Below are 20,609 nucleotides of genomic sequence, written 5' to 3'. Positions count from 1 at the left end.
TAGATTAGCCTGAAAAACTGCCCATGGCATGGGGTATGTAAAACTTTGTTCACATGTGTTTTGCTTTGCAGCATGTCAAATTGCTGGCATGGTAAAGACTGTTTCTTGAATAATAATTCAGATCTCTGGATGACTGTAGTTTGGGGGTGATCCACCTGCAAAAGACTTATCAGAGAGATTTGGGGGTCCAAATCTGTAACTTATAGTGATATAGAGTTATTTGTATGTTTGAACAAATATGATCTCCTTTGTTTGAATCTCCTCCTCTGTTTGAATTGGGGTTAACAATTTTAGTAATAAATTAATCATATGAAATTTTTATTATTCAACCATTTTTGATCTACAGAACTGGCATTTTCACATGGTTCAACCTAATAGCTTTGATTTCTGAAACCACTTGATTTCTATTTTAGTGTCCTAGATATTTTAATCACTAATTTATTGATCACTTGAAGAATATGAAAAGTGGGGAAACAGGTTCATCTTGAATTCCCTTTTGAAGCCCTAAGGCTTTGGGCTACATTTTCTCTTTGATTGATGAAGTCCTTCAGAGAGGACAGGAGTCTTCATGCTCTTCTTTATATTTACTTGGCAGATGTCTTGAGGTTTAGGAACTATGTGTTTTTCCCTTTTGCTTTGTCTGGCTTCTCTCTTTCATAAAAAGTCCTTACTCTCTTTTCTCTTCTTAATTAATAGGTTTGCATTAGATAAGGAAAAAAAATTCTTCCTCAATGTTTTGCTTGGACAGAGTACTGAAGAAGAACTTAGGCTTCTCCTTCCATAAGTCCTGGAAGCCAAAATAAGCTCAAGCAGCTGCTTCTTTCTTTTGAGGCAGTCTTCTTCCCTGGCAAGAACTGCTACTGAGTCCGACAGGGCCCTCTTTTTTACTAAGGGTGTAATATTGAATAAGTTACCTAACTTATTTGAGCATAAATTTCATCATTGGTAAATTGGGGTTAAATACCACCTACCTCACAGTACTAATAGAATTATTGAATTTGTAATGTATAAGCTATGAAGCATTGTTCTCTTTTCATAGTATGTATTTAGTAGACGTTAACTCTTTCTATTGCTCTAGATTCTTCAAACCCAAGGCAAATTTCAAGTTGAGGATTATGCAGCTGCAAACTTTCTTTCTCCTTATTTTTCTATAGCTAATGGAGGTAATTAAAGGGGAAATTACAAGTTTTATCTTATGCACTCCTTCCACTAAAGGGATTGTTCCTCTAGTAGTGCAACTCTGTTTTAAGATGGTTATGTTTTGTGGCTTTGTTGTCTTCAAGAAGATTTCCTGAAAGATTTAGAGTCGGTTGTTTTATGTTAGGGAAAAGGAAATGCCAACATGAGTTTCAAAACACAAGTTCAACATTCAAAAAGAATATGGGTGATTATGCATACCAGCTATATAAAAGCACTTTGCAATATAATAAATTATCCTATAAATTGGATCTGGTAGTAATATTCCCCAAATGTTAATTAACTCAATTGTAGATATATATGTATATTTTTTCTCTGTCATTCATTTTGAAATTCTTCTTGAGGATTATTAAAAGAGAAAGAGAACTGAAAAACTTCTCAACCAGTGACTCTGATTATAGAATGTATGAGAAATGGGAATGGTTTTGATAACTTAATTTAGCGTTTTTAGAATATCTTCTATCTACTAAGAGCCCAGCACTATGTTAGGAGTACAAAGTCTCTTGCTGTTCCTTACCCTTGTCTGTACTTAGTTGATTCCAGCCCTACTGAAAAATCTCTGAGAGACCTCTGCCAGCTTTCTGGAAAGTCTGCTCAGAAGCAGAGAGCTCTCTGTTGTATATCTTGGGAACAGAAGTGTGATAGTTGGTGGTTGAATGGGGTACAGACATAGCTATAGAGCTTAGTGAACTGCAAACTGGAAATAGATCCTTTGTAATTACAATGAACTTACTTATTTGATTGCCTTCAGCTACTAGTTTTGCTTTGGCAAAAGTCTATTCTCTTTGGAAACACAAGGTTAGAAAGGAGCCTTGGAATGCAAAATGTAGGGATAGACATATCAATGAATCTAGAACATTTATTATTGTCCAGATCATATATATTTTTTTTTTCTGCAGGCTTTGGTATTCTCAGCCCATGAGAAGAATTGAAGAGAAATAAATTTTCAATTCAAGGTTTGAGAATACATTTTATACACATCATATGTAACATTACCAGAGGTGGGATTTAAACCCTCTTGGATTTTTGTAACTGGTGTCATGGTAAATGCAGTATAGGATGTCTGTGTAATTTCAAATGTTTTTTATTTATTTATTTTTCTCTGATAATGTTGGACTCTTGTTAAAAGTTTTCTTATCAAATGAATCTTTCTATAGAATTATGCTTTCTCTCCAGACTTCCCCTAGAAAACATAGCAATTGTATCACTGTAGGAGTATGATAACCAATATATACATATTTCGTTGTTACTATTGAGTATGAGACTATATCCCTTATATTTTTCAAAAATAAATTGAGGATATCCATTTTTGTTGAACACAATTATTCAACAATTGAGCAATTGTATCACTGTAGGAGTATGATAACCACATATATATATATATATATATATATTTCATTGTTACTACTGAGTATGAGACTATATCCCTTATATTTTTCAAAAATAAATTGAGGATATCCATTTTTGTTGAACATAATTGTTTTACAAACATGATTAACTAAATGAATGGCAAAGAAAGAAAACGTCACATGAAAAGCAGGTGTGGGAGTTCCTGGTGTTGTATAGCAGAAATGAATCCGAATAGTAACCATGAGGTTGCGGGTTCGACCCCTGGCCTCACTCAGTAGGTTAAGGATCCAGCATTGCCGTGAGCTGTGGTATAGGTCGCAGACAGGGTTTGGATCCCTAGTTGCTGTGGCTGTGGCATAGGCCAGCGGCTACAGCTCCGATTCAACCCTTAGGTTGGGAACCTCCATATGCCATGGGTGTGGCCCTAAAAAGCAAAAAGTAAATAAAATAAAAAAATAAATGCAGGTGTATATATTTTCAAGTAAAATCCTTTATACTTTAAAAGAGTTGTATCCTGGCCAAAAGATAATTCAAACAATTGCACTATTATTTAAATAACCCAATTTGGTTTTTATTTTATTTTTTGTTTTTTAATAAATTTTATTGGTGTATAGGTGACTCATAATGTTGTGTTAGTTTCAGGTGTACAGCAAAGTGAATCAGCCATATGTATACATATATACCTATTCTTTTTCATATTTTTCCCCCATATAGGCTATCATAGAGTATTGAATAAATTGACTTGATCTATGTAGTAATTTAACCTCTTCTCTTCCAATTTGGACACCTTTTATTTCTCTTATTTGTCTGCTTTCTATGATGAGGACTTCCAATACTTTATCAAACAAAAGTGGTGAGAGTGAGCATCCTTGTGTTTTTTTCAGAGTTTAGCTTTCCTCTGTTGAGTATTACATTGACTATGGGTTTGTCATAAACGGCTTTATCTAGAGAATTTTTACTATAAGTGGGTACTGAATTTTGTCAGAAGCTGTTTATGCATCTATTGAGATGATCATATGGTTTTTATTCTTCTGTTTGTTAATGTGGTCTATTACATTGTTTGCTTTGTGGATATTGAAAAATCCTTACATCCCTGAGATAATTCCCACTTGATCATGGTATATCATCCTTACAATGTATTATTGAATTCAGTTTGCTAATACACACAACTCAGTGCCAATAAAATGGACAACCTAGAAGAAATTGACAGCTTCTTAAAAGGTACAAACTTCCAAGGCTGAAACTGGAAGAAATAGAAAATATGAATAGACCAAGTTCTGAAATTGAAACTGTGATTTTAAAAACTTCCAAAATACAAAAGTCAAAGACCAGAAGTCTTCATAGCTGAATTCTATCAAACAGTTAGAGAAGATATAACACCTATCCTTCTTAAACTCTTCCAAAACAATGCAGAGGAAGGAATACTCCCAAACTCAAACTATATGGCCACCATCAGCTTGATACCAAAACCAGACAAAGACACTACAAAAAAAACTATAGACCAATATCATTGATTAATATAGATGTAAAAATATGCAACAGAATGTTACCTATCTGTTTGTTTAGATTGATCATTTTATGTATATCATCAAGTATTCCTTTGGATTCATTTTTGTCAGTCACTCTACAGAAATTCTTGTTACCATAGCTGATCCCACTTTGTGAATGCTGCACTAAATGTATACAGAAGCTTTTACATTAGATAATTTTTGCACAGTACATTTGTGAAACAATCGTACTAGAATATTCACTGTAGTTCTATTACAGAAGTGTATATTTGGATTTCATATGATTTCTATGTTTAAATTCAATACTGAGTTTCACAAATGAAATGACAATGAATACTTGTAAAGCATGAAAGGTAATCCATTATTATCACAGATTTAAAAAATAGCACTATAAGATAAATACATAAATAGCGTTAGGATTTCTAAATTTAGATTATTTTATTGCCTCAGATTTAGGCAGTAATGTAAGACCCATAGTAAACATATCTTGATAAAGAAATGTCTATTTCTATACTAGAGCTCTCATAGATCCTCATAATTCTGAAAAGAGTTTATGTGCTTTTCTCTAAATTCAAAATTTGGACAAATCAGTAGTTTCAGAAAACTGTAGATGGAATCTAAATATCCTCAGCTTTGTTTAACAATACTGAAAGGCCAAAAGACACACCTCTTGTTGGATTTGCCTGTGGTTAACATGCTAACTCCCACCTAATCCTGAGAAAAACCAATTTATAACATGTGTAACAACCAGAGTAATGCCAATGCCATGTTCACAATGAGTTCTTAGTGAAGAGTTAATGATAAAAAAATGGAGGTGTTAATGTAATGCAGATTGTATGGAGAGCCTGTGTTCTTGATGGCATTTATTTATTTAGGCAGTTGTAATCTAACCATTGCTTTTACAAATTATTAAATCTTCATCAAGAAAGAATTGTTAAAGTTTTTCTGCCAGAGGCTTTTTATTATGAGTATTCCAATTACATGAATGAGGGCTGAAAATCTAGGAACATATTTTGAATCACTTTTATAAACTAATGTACTTACATGGGTCAAATAATTCTTATTTCCTAAAAGTTCAGATTCATTATTTTAGATTGTATTTTTAAATTATTTTGTGTTAAAGCAGCTATCAAATGAACTCAATTATTTTCTTTTAGCGGATATTTGAAAATTATTGGTTGTCTCTCAAGTAAAGTAGACATATAGGCCATAATGATGTCAGTATCATTTTAGTATTTGCATGTTTCTACTCTGGATTGAGTGTTGTTTAATAGTTTTCTGAAATCATGAATTCTGCACATGATCATCACAATCATTCATATTTATTAAATGTGTCTAAATTAGCAGACTATCTAACATCTATCTATCATCATCTCTGTGTCTATACTATCTACAAACATAATTATTAATAATATGGTTATTAATAATTATTAAAAATAATAATTATTATTCTCATATGAAATATATCAAATTAATGTTGAGAGGTTACTCAAGACTAAGAACACTATCTGTGTATGACGACAACAGAAGAGATTTCTCAGATTCCACATCCACTTCCTAAATAATTAATTCAAATAAAGGCATAAAAATCTTGACTTGATGAAGGAATAAGTTGCTCTTAATATAGGATGATTAAATTAAGATCTATCTTATAAATTAATGTAAGTTTCAAAGAGATTCTGACCTACAAACAGATGATTACATAAAAGTAATTATTTTTTATTTTTTTTGTCTTTTTTTTTGTTACTCAAATGACTTGATCACATCTGTAGTTGTATAATGATCATAACAATCTGATTTCACAGGATTTCCATCCCACAGCCCAAGCACATCCCCCCAATCCCCAAACTGTCTCCTCCAGAGACCATAAGTTTTTCAGTGTCTGTGAGTCATCATCTGTTCTGCAAAGAAGTTCAGTCTGTCCTTTTCTCAGATTCCACATGTCAGTGAAAGCATTTGGTGTTGCTGTCTCATTGTATGACTGACTTCACTTAGCATGATGATTTCTAGGTCCATCCACGTTACTAAAAATGCCGGTATTTCATTCTTTTTAATGGCTGGGTAATATTCCATTGTGTATATGTACCACATCTTCTGGATCCACTCCTCTGTCAATGGACATTTAGGTTGTTTCCATGTCTTGGCTATTGCAAATAGTCCTGCAGTGAACATTGGAGTACATGTGTCTTTGTGAGTTGTGGTTTTCTCTGGATAGATGCCCAGGAGTGGGATTGCTGGATCAAAGGGTAGTTTCATTTCTAGTTTTCTGAGGAACCTCCATACTGTTTTCCACAGTGGTTGCACCAATGTACAATCCCACCCTCAGTGTACTAGGGTTCCTTTTTCTCCACACCCTCTCCAGCACTTATTGTCTGTAGACTTTTTAATGATGGCCATTCTGGCTGGTGTAAGGTGGTACCTCAGAGTGGTTTTGATTTGCATTTCTCTAACAATGAGTGACGCTGAACATCTTTTCATGTGTTTCTCGGCCATCTGCATGTCTTCTTTGGAGAACTGTCTGTTTAGATCTTCTGCCCATTTTTTGATGGGGTTGTTCTTTTGGTATGGAGCAGCGGAAGGTGTTTATAAATTTTGGAGATTAATCCCTTGTCAGTCACTTTATTTGCAAAGATAATCTCCCACTCTCTGGGTTGTCTTTTTGTGTTGTTTAGGGTTTCCTTTGCTGTGCAGAAACTTTTCAGTTTGATTAGGTCCATTTGTTTATTTTTGTTTTTATTGTCAATACTCTAAGAGGTGGATCTGAGAAGATGTTGCTTTTGTTTATTTCAGAGAGTGTTTGGCCTATGTTTTCCTCTAAGAGTTTGATAGTGTCTGGTCTTATATCTAGGTACTTAATCCATTTTGAGTTTATTTTTGTGTATGGTGTTAGGGAGTGTTCTAATTTCATCCTTTTCCATGTGGCTGTCCAGTTTTCCCAGCACCACTTACTGAACAAGCTGTCCTTTCTCCATTGTATATCCTTGCCTCCTTTGTCATAGATGAGTTGGCTGTAGGTGCGTGGGTTGAATTCTGGGCTTTCTATCCTGTTCCACTGATCTACATGTCTGTCTTTGTGCCAATACCATACAGTTTTCATGATTGTTGCTTTGTAGTTTAGTCTGAAGTCTGGGAGCCTGATTCCTCCAGCTCCGTTTTTCTTTTTCAGGATGTCTTTGGCTATTCTGGGTCTTTTGGCTTCCAAACAAACTTTAAAATATTTTGTTCAAGTTCTGTGAAAAATGTCCTTGGTCATTTGATAGGGATTGCATTGAATCTGTAGATTGCCTTAGGTAGTATAGTCATTTTGATGATATTAACTCTTCCAATCCACAAGCATGGTACATCTTTCCTTTTATTTGTGTCATCTTTGAATTCCTTTCATCAGTGTCTTATAGTTTTCAGAGTACAGGTCTTTTTGTCTCTTTAGGGAGGTTTACTCTAAGGTATTTGATTCTTTTGGATGCGATGGTAAACAGGATAGCTTCCCTAATTTCTTTTTCTACTCTTTCATTGTTAGTGTATAGAAATGCTGTCGATTTTTGTATATTGATTTTGTATCCTGCAACTTTGCCAAATTTGTGGATGAGCTCTAACAGTTTTCTGGTAGAGTCTTTAGGATTCTCTAGGTATAGCATCATGTCATCTGCAAAGAGTGATAGTTTTACTTCTTCCTTTCCAATTTGGATTCCTTTTATCTCTTTTACTTCTCTGATTGTTGTGGGTAGGACTTCCAAAACTACGTTGAAGATTAGTGGCAAGAGCAGACATCCTTGTCTTGTTCCTGATCTCAGTGGGAATTCTTTCAGCTTTTCACCATTGAGAATGATGTTTGCTGTGGGTTTGTCATATATGGCCTTTATCATGTTGAGGTAGGTTCCCACTATGCCCACTATCGGAAGGGTTTTTATTAGAAATGCGTGTTGGATTTTGTCAAAGGATTTTTCCTCATCTATTTAGAGGATCATATAGTTTTTATTCTTCAGTTTGTTAGTGTGGTGTATCACACTGATTGAAATGCAGATATTGAAGAACCCTTGCATCCCTGGGATAAATCCCACTTGATCACCATGTGCAGTCCTTTTAATGTATTGTTGGATGCAGTTTGCTAGTATTTTGTTGAGGATTTTTGCATCTATATTCAACAGTGAAATTGGCCTGTAGTTTTCTTTTTTTTGTGGTATCTTTGCCTGGTTTTGGTATTAGGGTGATGGCGGCCTCATAGAATGAGTTTGGGAGTATCCCTTCCTCTGTAATTTCTTGAAATAGTTTCAGAAGGATAGGTATTAGCTCTTCACTAAATGTTTGATAGAATTCGCCTGTGAAGCCATCTGGTCCTGGACTTTTGTTTGTTGGAAGTTTTTTAATCACAGTTTTAATTTCAGTTCTTGTGATGGGTCCATTCTTCTTTTCTATTCTATCTGGGTTTAGTCTTGGAAGATTGTACTTTTCTAAGAATTTCTACATTTACTGTAGGTTTTCCATTTTATTGGTGTATAATTGCGTATGTTAGTCTCTTATGATCCTTTGTAATTCTGTGATGTCTGTTGTTACTTCTCCTTTTTCATTTCTAATTTTATTGATTTGAGTCCTCTCTATTTTTTGCTTGATAAGTCTGGCTAGGGTTTTATCAATTTTGTTGATCTTTTCAAAGAACCAGCTTTTCATTTCATTGATCTTTTCTATGATTTTCTTTGTTTCTATTTCATTGATTTCTGCTCTGATCATTATGATTTCTTTCCTTCTACTAACTTTAGGTCTTGTCTGTCCTCTTGCAATCTGCTTTAGATTAAAGTTAGCTTGTTTATTTGAGCTTTTCTTGTTTCCTGAGGTGGGCTTGTATTGCTATAATCTTTCCTGTTGGTATGGCTTTTTCTGCATCCCATAGGTTTTGGAATGTCGTATCTTTGTTGTCATTTGTTTCTAGGTGTTTTTTAATTTCTTCTTTGATTTCTTCAGTGATCCATTGGTTGTTTAGTAGCATGTTGTTTAGTCTCCACGTGTTTGTGTTTTTTGCAGTTTTTTTCTTGTTGTTGATTTCTAGTCATATAGCTTTGTGGTGGGAAAAGATGCTTCATATGATTTCAATTTTCTTAAAGTTACTAAGGTTGGACTTGTAGCCCAGGATGTGATCAATCTTAGAGATTGCACTTGAGAAGAATGTGTATTCTGTTGCTTTTGGATGGAATGTCCTATAAATATCTATTAGGTCCACCTGGTTTAATGCTTCATTCAGGGCCTGTGTTTCCTTGTTGATTTTCTGTTTGGTTTATATGTCCATTGCTGTAAGTGGGGTGGTAACGTCCACAACTATGATTGTGATATTTTCAATTTCTCTTTTTAAGGTGGTTAGCAGTTGCCTTATATGTTGTGGTGAACCTATGTTGGGTGTGTAGATATTTAAAATTGTTATATCTTCTTAGTGAATTGATCCTTTGATCATTATGTAATGTCCTTCTTTGTCCCTTAAAATATTCTTCATTTTAACGTCTCTTTTGTCTGATATGAGTATGGCTACTCCACCTTTCTTTTGATCCCTGTTTGCATGAAATATTTTCCTCCATCCTCTCACTTTCAATTTGAATGTGTCCCTAGCAGTGAAGTGGGTCTCTTGAAGACAGCATATATATGGGTCTTGTTTTTGTATCCATTCAGCCAGTCTGTGTCTTTTGGTTGTGGCGTTCAGTCCATTCACATTTAAGGTAATTATTGATATGTATGTTCTTATTGCCATTGTATTAATTGCTTTGGATTTGTTTTTGTTGCTCTTTTTTCTTTCCTTCTTCTCTTGTTCTTTTCTGCCTATAGAAGTTCCTTTAGTATTTGCTGTAAGGCTGGTTTAGTGTTGCTGAATTCTTTCAGCTTTTGCTTATCTGTGAAGATTTTATTTTCTCCTTCAAATCTGAATGAGAGCCTTGCTGGGTAGAGTAATTTTGGTTGGAGGTTTTTCCTTTCATCACATTAAGTATATCATACCACTCCCTTTTGGCTTGCAGAGTTTCTGCTGAAAAATCTGCCAGTAACCTTATCGGGGTTCCCTTGTATGTTATTTGTTTCTTTTCCCTGGCTGCTTTCAAGATTTCCTCTTTGTCTTTAATTTTGGTCAGTTTGATTAGTATGTGTCTTGGTGTATTCGTCCTTGGGTTTATTTTATTCGTTGTGCTTCCTGGATTTGAGTGAGTGGTCCCTTTCCCATGTTAGGGAAGTTTTTGGCTATTATCTCTTGGAATATTTTTTCTGTCTCTTCTCCTTCTGACACACCTATAATACGGATGTTGGTGTGTTTCACATTGTCTCAGAGTTCTCTGAGACTCTCTTCATTTCTTTTCAATCTTTTTTCTCTTTTCTCTTGTGCATCCCTAATTTCCACTCATCTGTCCTCCACCTCGCTTATTTGTTCTTCTGCCTCCTATATTCTGCTGTTAGCTGCTTGTAGTGAATTTTTTATTTCCGTTATTGTATTTTGCATCTCTTCTTGTTTAAGTTCTATATCTTGCATCTCTTTGCTCAGTGTTTCCTGTAAATTATCCATCTTTGCCTCCAGTTTATTTCCAATGTCTTGCATCATCTTTAGCATCATCAGTCTAAAGTCTTTTTTCTGGAGGCTGAGAATCTCTTGATCACTCTGCTGTTTTTTTTTTTTTTTTTCTCCCTCATCTGAGTTATAGTTCTCTGTCTTTTCATTTTTATAGGTTTTTGGTGTGGTGATCTTTTTACAGGTAATAGAGTTGTATCCTCTCTTACTTCTGGTGTCTGCCCCCCTTGTGGCTGAAGTTGGTAAGGGGGCTTGCTGTAGGCTTCCTGATGGGAGGGACTGATGCCTACCCCCTGGTAGGTGGAGCTGATTACAATCCCTCTGGTGGGTGGCGCTTAATCTGGATGAGATTAGAGGCAGCTCTGTTCCTGGGGGTCTCATTTAGCCTGTTTACTGAATGGTAGGGCTATGATCCCACCTGGATTATTGTTTGCCCTGGGGCTTCTCAGTACTGACTGATGGGTGGGGCCATATTTTCCCAACATGGCCACCTCCAGAGAAAGGCATGCTGCTGAATATTCCTGAGAGCTTTGCTTTTAATGTCTGTCCCTCACAACAAGCCACATTCAACCCTGTTTTCCCAGGATGTCCTCTAAGAACTGCAGTCAGGTTTGACCCAGATTCCTATGGAGACTTTGCTTTGCCCTGCGTCCCAGTGCATGTGAATGTCTGTGTGCACTTTTTAAGAATGGAGTCTCCGTTTCCCACAGTCCTGTGGAGCTCCTGTACAGAAGCCTTCAATGCCAGATGCTCCAAGGGCTCTTTTTCCCAGTTCCAGAGCCCCGCATGTGAGGTGTTGATGTGGGGCTCAGAACTCTCACTCCTGTAGGTTAGCCTCTGTGAACCATTTAGTTTCCAGTCTGTGGAGCTTCCCACCCTGGAGGTATGGGTTTGTTTATATCGTGAAATCGCCCCTCCTACCTCTTGATGTGTCCTCCTCTTTTTCTTCTGGAGTAAGATATCTTTTTTAAGGTTTCCAGTCCATTTGGGTGAAGAATGCTCAGCCTTTAGTTGTGAATTTTGTTGTTTTTAGGAGAGAAGTTGAGCTCCAGTCCTTCTGTTCCACCATCTTAATCCTGTCCTGTTTTCTTTCCTTTTCTTTTTGAGCCACGCCTGTGGCATGCAGCAGTTCCTGTGTTCTGACCTTCATGGCCTCTCTACATAAAAGTAATCATAAGATAAGATCATTTCAAAAAATTTTAAAACAGAAGAATAGTGGATCATTAAGGTCTATGAGAACTGGCCTACCAAATATTGGGTTCTTTCCTTGGGAGTTAGTAATTTTTTTTTATTTTCACTGATAACTAGACAAAATAATGTGAACCAAATATGTGCAGCAATAGATTAAAAAATTGTCTTTCAAATCACTAGGAATAAAAGCAAAGAAAATATGTATTGAAAAGATTATAAAATGGAATATAATGCATAACCCCACATTTATAGAAATATTTCATACATATGTAAATATAAATTAAACAGACTTTCATTTCCCTGAAAGATAATTACATTTAGGTATTTGATGGCAGATTATTATATAATTTCCTTTGTTTTTATTTTATATAGTTTCAGGAATGACTATCAATTTTATAATGTTACAAAAAATAATGAACAATTAGTGATTTGTGTTTTACTGATACCATAAAATTTAAACTAATTTTATATGCATACAATGGCATGAGTTAATACTTCTAGAAAACTTTATCTAATAGAGTATTTTAAATGACAATGTGAAAGAGATGAATTAAACCTGATTATTTTTTAATTACTTATTTTTAGTCAGTTACTTTTTAATATATAATTAAAGTGACATTTATTAAAGAAAGAAAGGTTTTTTGGGGTATTTATCATATATCCTTGTTTATAGAGAATGGTAATTGAGAGCAGTGTATCATGAAAATAGCCAAGGTGAGGGTTAAAATGGTATTACAATATAATTCATGCACTCAACATTATCTTAAAGAAGGAAAGCCCTCAAGATGTCAACAAGTTTATATTAAAAAAAAATGTTGAAAGCAAGGCCAAAGTTAGATTTTGTTTGGTTTTAGGAGTCTTTACTTATGAAAGTTTGTAAATACTAATGAACATTTGGGATATGAACATATCTCTTTATTTAACTTTAATAATTATTTTCACAGACTAATAATTAGATGAGATGTGCTTCATAGAATTTGCTATGAAGCAAATATGAAAAAAAATAAGAGGTACCAAATGTCTCTGCACTTTTGGCAAGAGCTTATTTCCAGTTATGTGCTGATTTAAGGCTTCATTAAAGCTGATTTGTCACCTGGTTGATGGTTTTTTACTAAATAGTAGGAAGCTCATCTTAGGAGAAAAGTTAATCATTTGTACTATCTGTAATTAAAATTGGATTGAGGAATCATAATGCCTTTGTTTTTGGAAGTTATATTGCAGTAGAAACTAAGATTACGTCCCAATCTTTATAGAAGTACTTTTTAATAAAAACTTTGTATGGTAATCATTTTTTACTCCAGATTTTCCTCAGAAGAGTTAAATAGAAGAAGTCATATGAGCTAAGTGTCCCAGAATCTATTTTGGTCCATGGAAATTGCATTTGTCACCCACTTTTTTCTTTCCAATACCCACCCACCACAGGCTGACTCAATAGGTGGAGCAGGTGTCACAAATTCCAGTAAGCTCATGAAACACTGAGTATTGTTCCCATTGCAAATTACTACTGAGCTTTTATTCTTCAATCCCTGTAGCAACTCAACATTGTGTCGACTAAAATTGAGTTGACTTACATAAGAATTTAAACAAAACTTATCTTGTTTTTTGCTTATTTCTTCTTGTTCTGATTAAGGTAAATGAATCAGAGGTTAAAGGAAATGGTGATATTTTTGAGTGAAGTTCAGATACAAAAAGTCTCTTAAATTTTATTTCTTTGTTATTTTGACCAAACATACACTTTCCATTTATTAGGCTTAGTAGATTCTAAAATTGAAAGCTGTTTCTTTATAATTATATCATATATTAAATTAGTCTTTCCTATATAAAGTTCTAGGGAAGGATTGGGGAAAGTCTTTGAATATCTACTTATATTTGTAGAATATATATTTTAAATTGTCTGTAATAAGTTGTGGTGAATTCAGAATTTGAAAACCATTGATTCTTTAATTTTTTTCCTACATCATTGCTTAGTATTGTCAAGCTTTATTTTTACTCATTTTAGAGGATGTGTAGTAATGTCTCATTATGTGTTTTTTTAATTAAGTTACAGTTGATTTGCAATATTGTGCCAATTTTTTGCTGCACAGCAAAATGACTTTGTTGCCTTTTTAGGGCAGCACCTGCAGCATATGGAACTTCCCAGGCTAGGGGTTAAATTGCAGCTGCAGCTACTGGCTTATGCCACAGCCATAGCAACTTGGGCTCCCATCTGCATCTGCAACCTACACCACAGCTCAGGGCAAAGCCAGATCCTTAACCCACTGAGTGAGGCCAGGGACCAAACCCATATCCTCATGAAAACTAGTCAGTTTCGTTACTGCTGAGCCACAGTGGAGCTCCCTGAATCTCCTCTTGCTTTAATCAGTCTCCTATGCTAGTGAATTATTATCTTTAATGTGAATTAAGCATTATTATAAAACTCAATTGCATAGTTAAAAAAAAGTAAATTACAAATATCTGTATGTGTAGGTAGTGCAGTTTTGCTGCTTATCTCTAAACTTGATTTTAATCCTTGAGTCAAGCCTCATTTTACTAACTAAAATTACTGAGTTTACATTGATTGTGGAAACAGCCTGGTATAGTGGAGGAAATCTGGACTCTGGAGGAAAACTCCCCTAGTTTTAAGCCTAGCCTTCCAACTCTATCGCATATTAATAAGATATATCACTGGACAAATTAAGAACAGCTAAAAGGTTCAGATATCTCATCTACAAATGGGTAAAAAGATAAATAATGCATAGGAATATTTTGAGTATTTAATGAGGTAATATATTTTAAATGCTTAATATAATATTTAGTTCATGGTTGGTATATAACTATCTCTTCTGCTTCTAATTGTCCTTTGCTGAATGTTCTAAGCAACTGTGAAATAAATATCTCAAAGCCGGCAAAAAGAGAAGAAACATAGATAATTCACATACAAAAAAGAAACAAACAAAAGTCTCTGGATGATTAACTATAGTTGTAGTAGTTGAGACAGATACTGTCTCCTCAGTCTTTTGCAACTGAGTTTGGGAGAATTATCAATGGTTCAGAAATATGTTCACCTTCAAGTGAGTGTTCCATGGTATCTGGGGTTTATATAAATGTCCAAACTCATCAAATTTTACTTATTAATATGGGTAGTTTTTATGTGTAAACAATATCTCAGTAAAGCTAAAAAACCCAGTAAATAAATATTTGAAAAAAAATGTGGTGAAACAACGTGTTATCCAGATTGTAGAACTTAGTGTTAACTCATTTTGTTGTACCAAATTTAACTAAATTTCACAGTTCTCAGTATTTATCAAAGTAGAGCAACGTCTCATGTTAAAATATAGACAAAATACTCTTCAAAATTATATTTAGTTAAGTACTTTAAAATTATAATTGTTCACAGAAACCAGCTGAAACAGAGACTGCTGTGAATCTTTATCAGTTACTTACTTCTATAACAGTGATATGTAACAAAGAGCCCCACACTCCCTTCAACTCAGTAGCTCATAACAAGCTTATTCCCACATAAAATTGCATGCCAGTTTCTGTTCAGCTGATCTAGTCTGAGCTAAACTGAGTGGCTCTCTTTCAGGCTGGGGGTTGGCTAGGTTTGGTTTCAGACTCATATATGCTCAGGTTTTGGTCTACTTAACACATCTCTCATCCTCCTTGGGCCATGACATTCTCAAAGTTAAGGAAAGAATACCAGGGTAAACCAAAAATCTCCAAGCCCATTTAAAACTTTTACTTTTTTCACTTCCACTAACATCCTTTGAACAAAGAAAGTCATATGGCCAAAGAAAAGAAGAGTAAGTTGGAAAAATATACCCTGCTCTCTCTCCTGAGAAATGTACAGCAAAGTCATGTGACAAAGGTATGGATATGCAAAGAGAGTGAAAATGTGGTTGAAAGTGATGAATGCTGGCTCAGGCTTGGGCTCATATAAAACCTCTCATATTATCCTCCATGCTCTTTATTCACCTGATGGCTGAATGCAGAGGAGACCTAGGCCTAGAATGATATCCCTGAGTTATGTAATAGAAGGAATCTGAACTCTCATTTTATATAATAGAGTCTCTAAGTAACATCACATTGGTTTATAACATCAGGGGAAAAGAAAACACTTTTATTGTGTGAATCCTCTCAGGTTTTCAGCAATGTTGGTAATATAATATTTGACTCTACAGCTTTTAAAAATCTATTTTAAATATTCAAGTACTTAAAGTTATTTTACTCATGACTCAAATAAGAGAAAGTAATCATTCTTAACAGATCCATCAAAAATGAGGTAGATGTAGTAGGGCATATATCCAGAGGCCCTTCATTTGGCAGATTGAAGGTAGAGTGTAGTTTATAGATTTAGAAGGCTGTTATTCATAATGATAGGATGGATTTCAGTGGATGCTTATGAGTATTTAAAGTTATTTCATTACACCAACATATTTGAGATAAGTGGTTGGTGAAACATTTGAAGAGCTGTAAGTGAATTTTATTTTTAATGTAATTACTCCCCCAACCAAAATTAATACATATACATGGCAAAACATTCAGATTGCTTGGAAGGATATTAAAAGCTGTCTCTTTGTCTTCATTCCAGATATAACCAGGTTAATTATTTCCTACGTAAATTCTCAAAATATTTTTCTGTGTATATACCTTGCATATGTCTTATGATTTTTTTAATGCTAATATGAATACTGACCCCTATACATTTAAGAATTGAATGATAGACCTACAACTTTTTCATCCACCGCTGTGTGACTAATGCCAGATGGTACCTTGACAATATCTGAGGTGATGCTGTGTGACAGTACCTATTGTGGCAATCAGAATTTATGCTCCAAAGATTTTATGACTTGCAGAAGATGCCAGATTTCCATCTAACCAAAAATATTGTGTTCACTCTAAATGCAATGTTAAAATATTCAGCTTTATTTTGATTTATTTCTACTTGGGAATACAATCTAGAATTTAGGGAATTGATGTTTTCTGTAGCAAAATGATACATGATTACAGTGAAATTATGTGATATCTATGAGTAGAACAAAGATGTACAATCTGAATCTAAGCTTTTCCATTCATTTTTCTGCAAGCATGTTGGGTAAGGGCATATTTCCCTTCAAGTTACAGGGTATTTTGTACTCCTGTACTTTTGCCCTAGGAACCATTTAGGGGCCTGAGAGTCAAGTTTCCTGAAGCTGAAAAACTATACTTTGTGTGAGGAGGAATTGTGAGAGGTCATTTTACCACTGAAGTCCAGATGGCTTTAAAATTTTGAAGAAGCTTGGTGTGGAGGCTGTTTGGAATCAAGGGCAGATTTGAAACCATATGGGTCTGTTTTAGTCCAGAAAAGTTAAAATTTATAAAGATGAATGATTAAAAATAAACCCACTCTTGGGCAGTGGCTCAAGGAAGAGTAATTCCTCAGAGTTTGGAATACTGAGTTCTTGGCTTTTTGTATAAAAATGTGCATCCCACCTCCCTCCTTCACTGTCTTTGGCCTCCTGTGACCCTCCATTTGACTGTTTCCTGCTTGCTTTTTCTGGATGAGGACTTTATAATTTTATTGTTTACTGTCTGTGATGCTGGGACCGTTACTGTCAGGTCTGTTGAAAGACTGCAATGAAAAGGGTCAGTGTAGTCATTTGTTTTTTATGGAACATCTTCTCTATGCCAGCAAAGCCCTAAATCATACCCTTATTCTACTAGACAAAGTGATAGACAAAATGGGTATTTAAAACATCACTCAAAATTCCTAACAGAATTGTTTGTTTTACTCTCACCTTTAATCACAAGTAGAATTATTCTTTATTAACAAATACAGTGAATCTAAGCTTTTAGCTGAGCATTTAGTGGAACATCTACCCAGTAAGCTTTGCTTATGTTGCAGACAGCCACCCTGAGGAGTGATTTGAATTTAAATGTGATTCCCTTATTAGTTTCTGCTAACTGCAAATATCCCAGGCACTTAATTAAGTGGCTGAGTGATGTATGAATGCTCACTTCTGCTTGTCATGCAGAACAAAGTGATGTATTTATATTCCATGCACAATATGAAATTTAATGACACGGGCAACAGTAATTTAGAAAACCTTTGTTTTTATTGTCCTTGTTTTTGCTTAGGCAATTTCTCCGCTTTGTCATAGTTTGGCTAGGACAATGATATAAGACTTTGTCCAAATGTTAGGTGCTAGCAGGTGACATTTTCTAATAAACCAGAGGTTCTTCTGTGCCATCTAATGACTTAAAACTGGTGGGTTTTCATTAATAGGTTATTTTGTTTTTTGTTCCTTACCCTAATTTTTAATTTACTAGCTGAGAACAATTACTTTGCATGGCTGTTTAGTCCTTGCAACACAAAGGAAAAGGTAGCTTCTGGTAGGATTTGAAATAATATATTGGGTCTCAAAGTAAACAAATAAAAAATCACCGTACTGATTTTTTTGAGCACTAGATTATGGTGAATAAAAAATGGAGGTCAAGCCTCATGATAAGTGTTTCAGGGAACGTTTTTCACCTCTGTAGAGTTTCCAAAATTATATATATATTTTTTTATTTCAGGAATCCAAAAAGCCAAGGGATTTTTTTTTTTTAATAATTCCAGGTCAGTCCCAAAGTCAGAATCCCAGTTTCCCTATATCACAATTTCTCTGAATATCCCTTAAGCTTACATAAAACTTCAAATATCTATAAATTAAAAGTTTATGTTTTGTCATTTTAAACTAAGCTATACATATGTGTGGTCATTTGGACAGCTGTTTGACTAGTCAGATGGTGCTCTTGTGGTGCAAGGCAGAAGGAATTCATATTCTCTCTTTTTCAGCTCCTTTTTCTCCATGTGTGGGGTTGGAAGACTCCTTTAATTAGAGTCTGAACTCTTGCTTGTGGTTCTGGAAATCTTAACCTCAATTAGTCTACTCTCCTTATTTAGACACTTTCATCTGTTTCCTAATGAAGTTAGGTGGTGGTGAATTGGGTCAAAGTTGCAGCATATTAGTCTTGGTGTAAATTTTATTTTATATCCTGAATTCTGTGCCACAAGAAAGCAGCAGTGTTCATGTGAACTATAAGTCCTGACTAGATGGGGAATTGTGTGTAAAGTATGTACTCCAGCTTTTACATACCTGCACCGTCTCTTTCCTGTCAGCTCCAGTAAAAAACTACTGATGCTCACCCTAACCAAAGCAGAATGACGTCAGGCTGCTGGGAGAAAGCTGCCATACAGTCCTGTCAGAGAAGCCCTACTGCATGTTAAATTCTTGGCAATGCTATTCCTCGGTGTCTCAATAATCATAAACTATTCTGTGTAAAATGATTATTCCACTCTGAAAAATTCATATTTTTATTTGAAATTATCTCAGTCTTCATTTTCTGCCCCTTTCTTATCAAACCCCCAATTTTAGGTGTGCTGACAGTTCACTGAGCAAGGGAGTAGGGAAATACTGGCAGCAAAAATGCCAGGAGTTGTTCTGATCTCCTAATTTCTGTGCACCTGCTTATGATGGGCTTTCTCTTACTATCTCTGAAATCAAATCAGTCTAAGCCCCTTCAGCTACTCTGACCTCACCATATGTCCCTGACTGGAGGGAAGCCCAGATTGGCTGTTTGTGATCAGAGTACACATATGTTGAGGGGAAGGACCCCGGAAGGTGGCTGACAGTAATCCTCTAGCCAGTTATCCCTCTAGGGAGAAGAAAGGTGCTCCCTTGTGCCTGCTTTTATGTTACAGTTTGTAGTTAAACCTCAGCTAAAAGTGACCAGTGCCAGTGACAGCAATTTACTGTTACTCTCCAACTTTAGGATTCATTCAGCTGGTGGATCTCATCCATCTTGGTAGAGAAATATCCTCATTTTTTTCTTTCTTTCTTTTTTTATTTTCCTTCATTGTATGAAGAACAGTGTCTCTCAATATTCAACTAATCAGCAGTGACAAGTCCCGTTTGACTGCTCACTTCTCTGGTGAGGCTTCCAGCTTTTAAGCATCAAGATTAGTGAGGCTCTCTTCTGGGTGGGCCAGTTTGTTTCTCAGTGACATACGAGCATTGCCTGGGGTGTGTACTTGGTGAGGCTTGTCAGTCAAGATATAATTTTGCTCTTTTGATGGATTTTCCAACTATTTACAATAAGCTGAATAGACTGGAAATATATATTCTGTTAGATCTCTCCTCCTAACCATATTGGATTCTTTTTTATTTGGACATCTGAGCATATATAAGAGCGGAACATCAGCATTGGAAAGATGCTTAAATGTTCAGTCCATACATCCATCTGGTGCTTAAATCCTAGCCATAGTACCTCCCTAAATGTCATGTAGTATAGGTTTGAATACTTTTAGAACCAGGAGACTCATATTCTTCAAAGGCAAACCGTTGTATTTTTGGATAATGCTGTAATTAGGATGACCCTACTCCATCACACACACACACACACACACACACACACACACACACACACACACACACACACACACTCTCTGAGCTCTTGCCACTAAATAATCTCTTTTCTTTCCTTGAGTTGTGTAGTGGAGTTTGGAGCGTAGATGTAAAATAAAACAAGTACTAATTCTTGCTACAGCTCAGTGTCAACTTCTCATGCCAACCTATCAAGATTTTTTTTATCCTAATATGATATCCAAGATATTTATTCTCTCTGATTTGTCATCTGCAAGTATAATTCGCACATGTATACCAAGAGGCAGTAGAGACTAATACTTATGTGGCAGTGGGGGTGTCAAAAGTCTGGGTTCTAAGCCATATATATCAAACAAAAGTTAAAATACACTAGAGGGGTTCTACTTCTGGGTGATGTAGAAGATGAATCAGCAGACTGGAAGACAAAGCAATGGAACTCAACCAACA

The 20,609-nt window shown here is 35.2% G+C and overlaps 1 protein-coding gene across 11 annotated transcripts in view; it reads left to right on the top strand.

Moving 5' to 3' along the window:
- Window positions 1–20,609, top strand: part of LOC106504458 (uncharacterized) — a 1,793,907-nt gene that overhangs the window by 274,545 nt on the left and 1,498,753 nt on the right. For 2 of the 11 annotated variants that reach the window (XR_014810746.1, XM_084969049.1), the window contains one exon: window positions 2,097–2,153. The exons of the other annotated variants lie outside the window; for them this stretch is intronic. The gene's annotated coding sequence lies outside the window, so the exon portion shown is untranslated. The remainder of the gene's footprint in view (window positions 1–2,096; window positions 2,154–20,609) is intronic. 11 annotated transcript variants of the gene reach the window in all.

Source organism: Sus scrofa, chromosome 7 (genome assembly GCF_054392235.1).
Source record: "Sus scrofa isolate SSC_HxYL_T2T_F1_AM1 chromosome 7, Sscrofa_HxYL_maternal_Yorkshire_Landrace_v2.0, whole genome shotgun sequence".
NCBI lineage: Eukaryota > Metazoa > Chordata > Mammalia > Artiodactyla > Suidae > Sus > Sus scrofa.
This window is presented reverse-complemented; position numbering and strand designations above follow the sequence as displayed.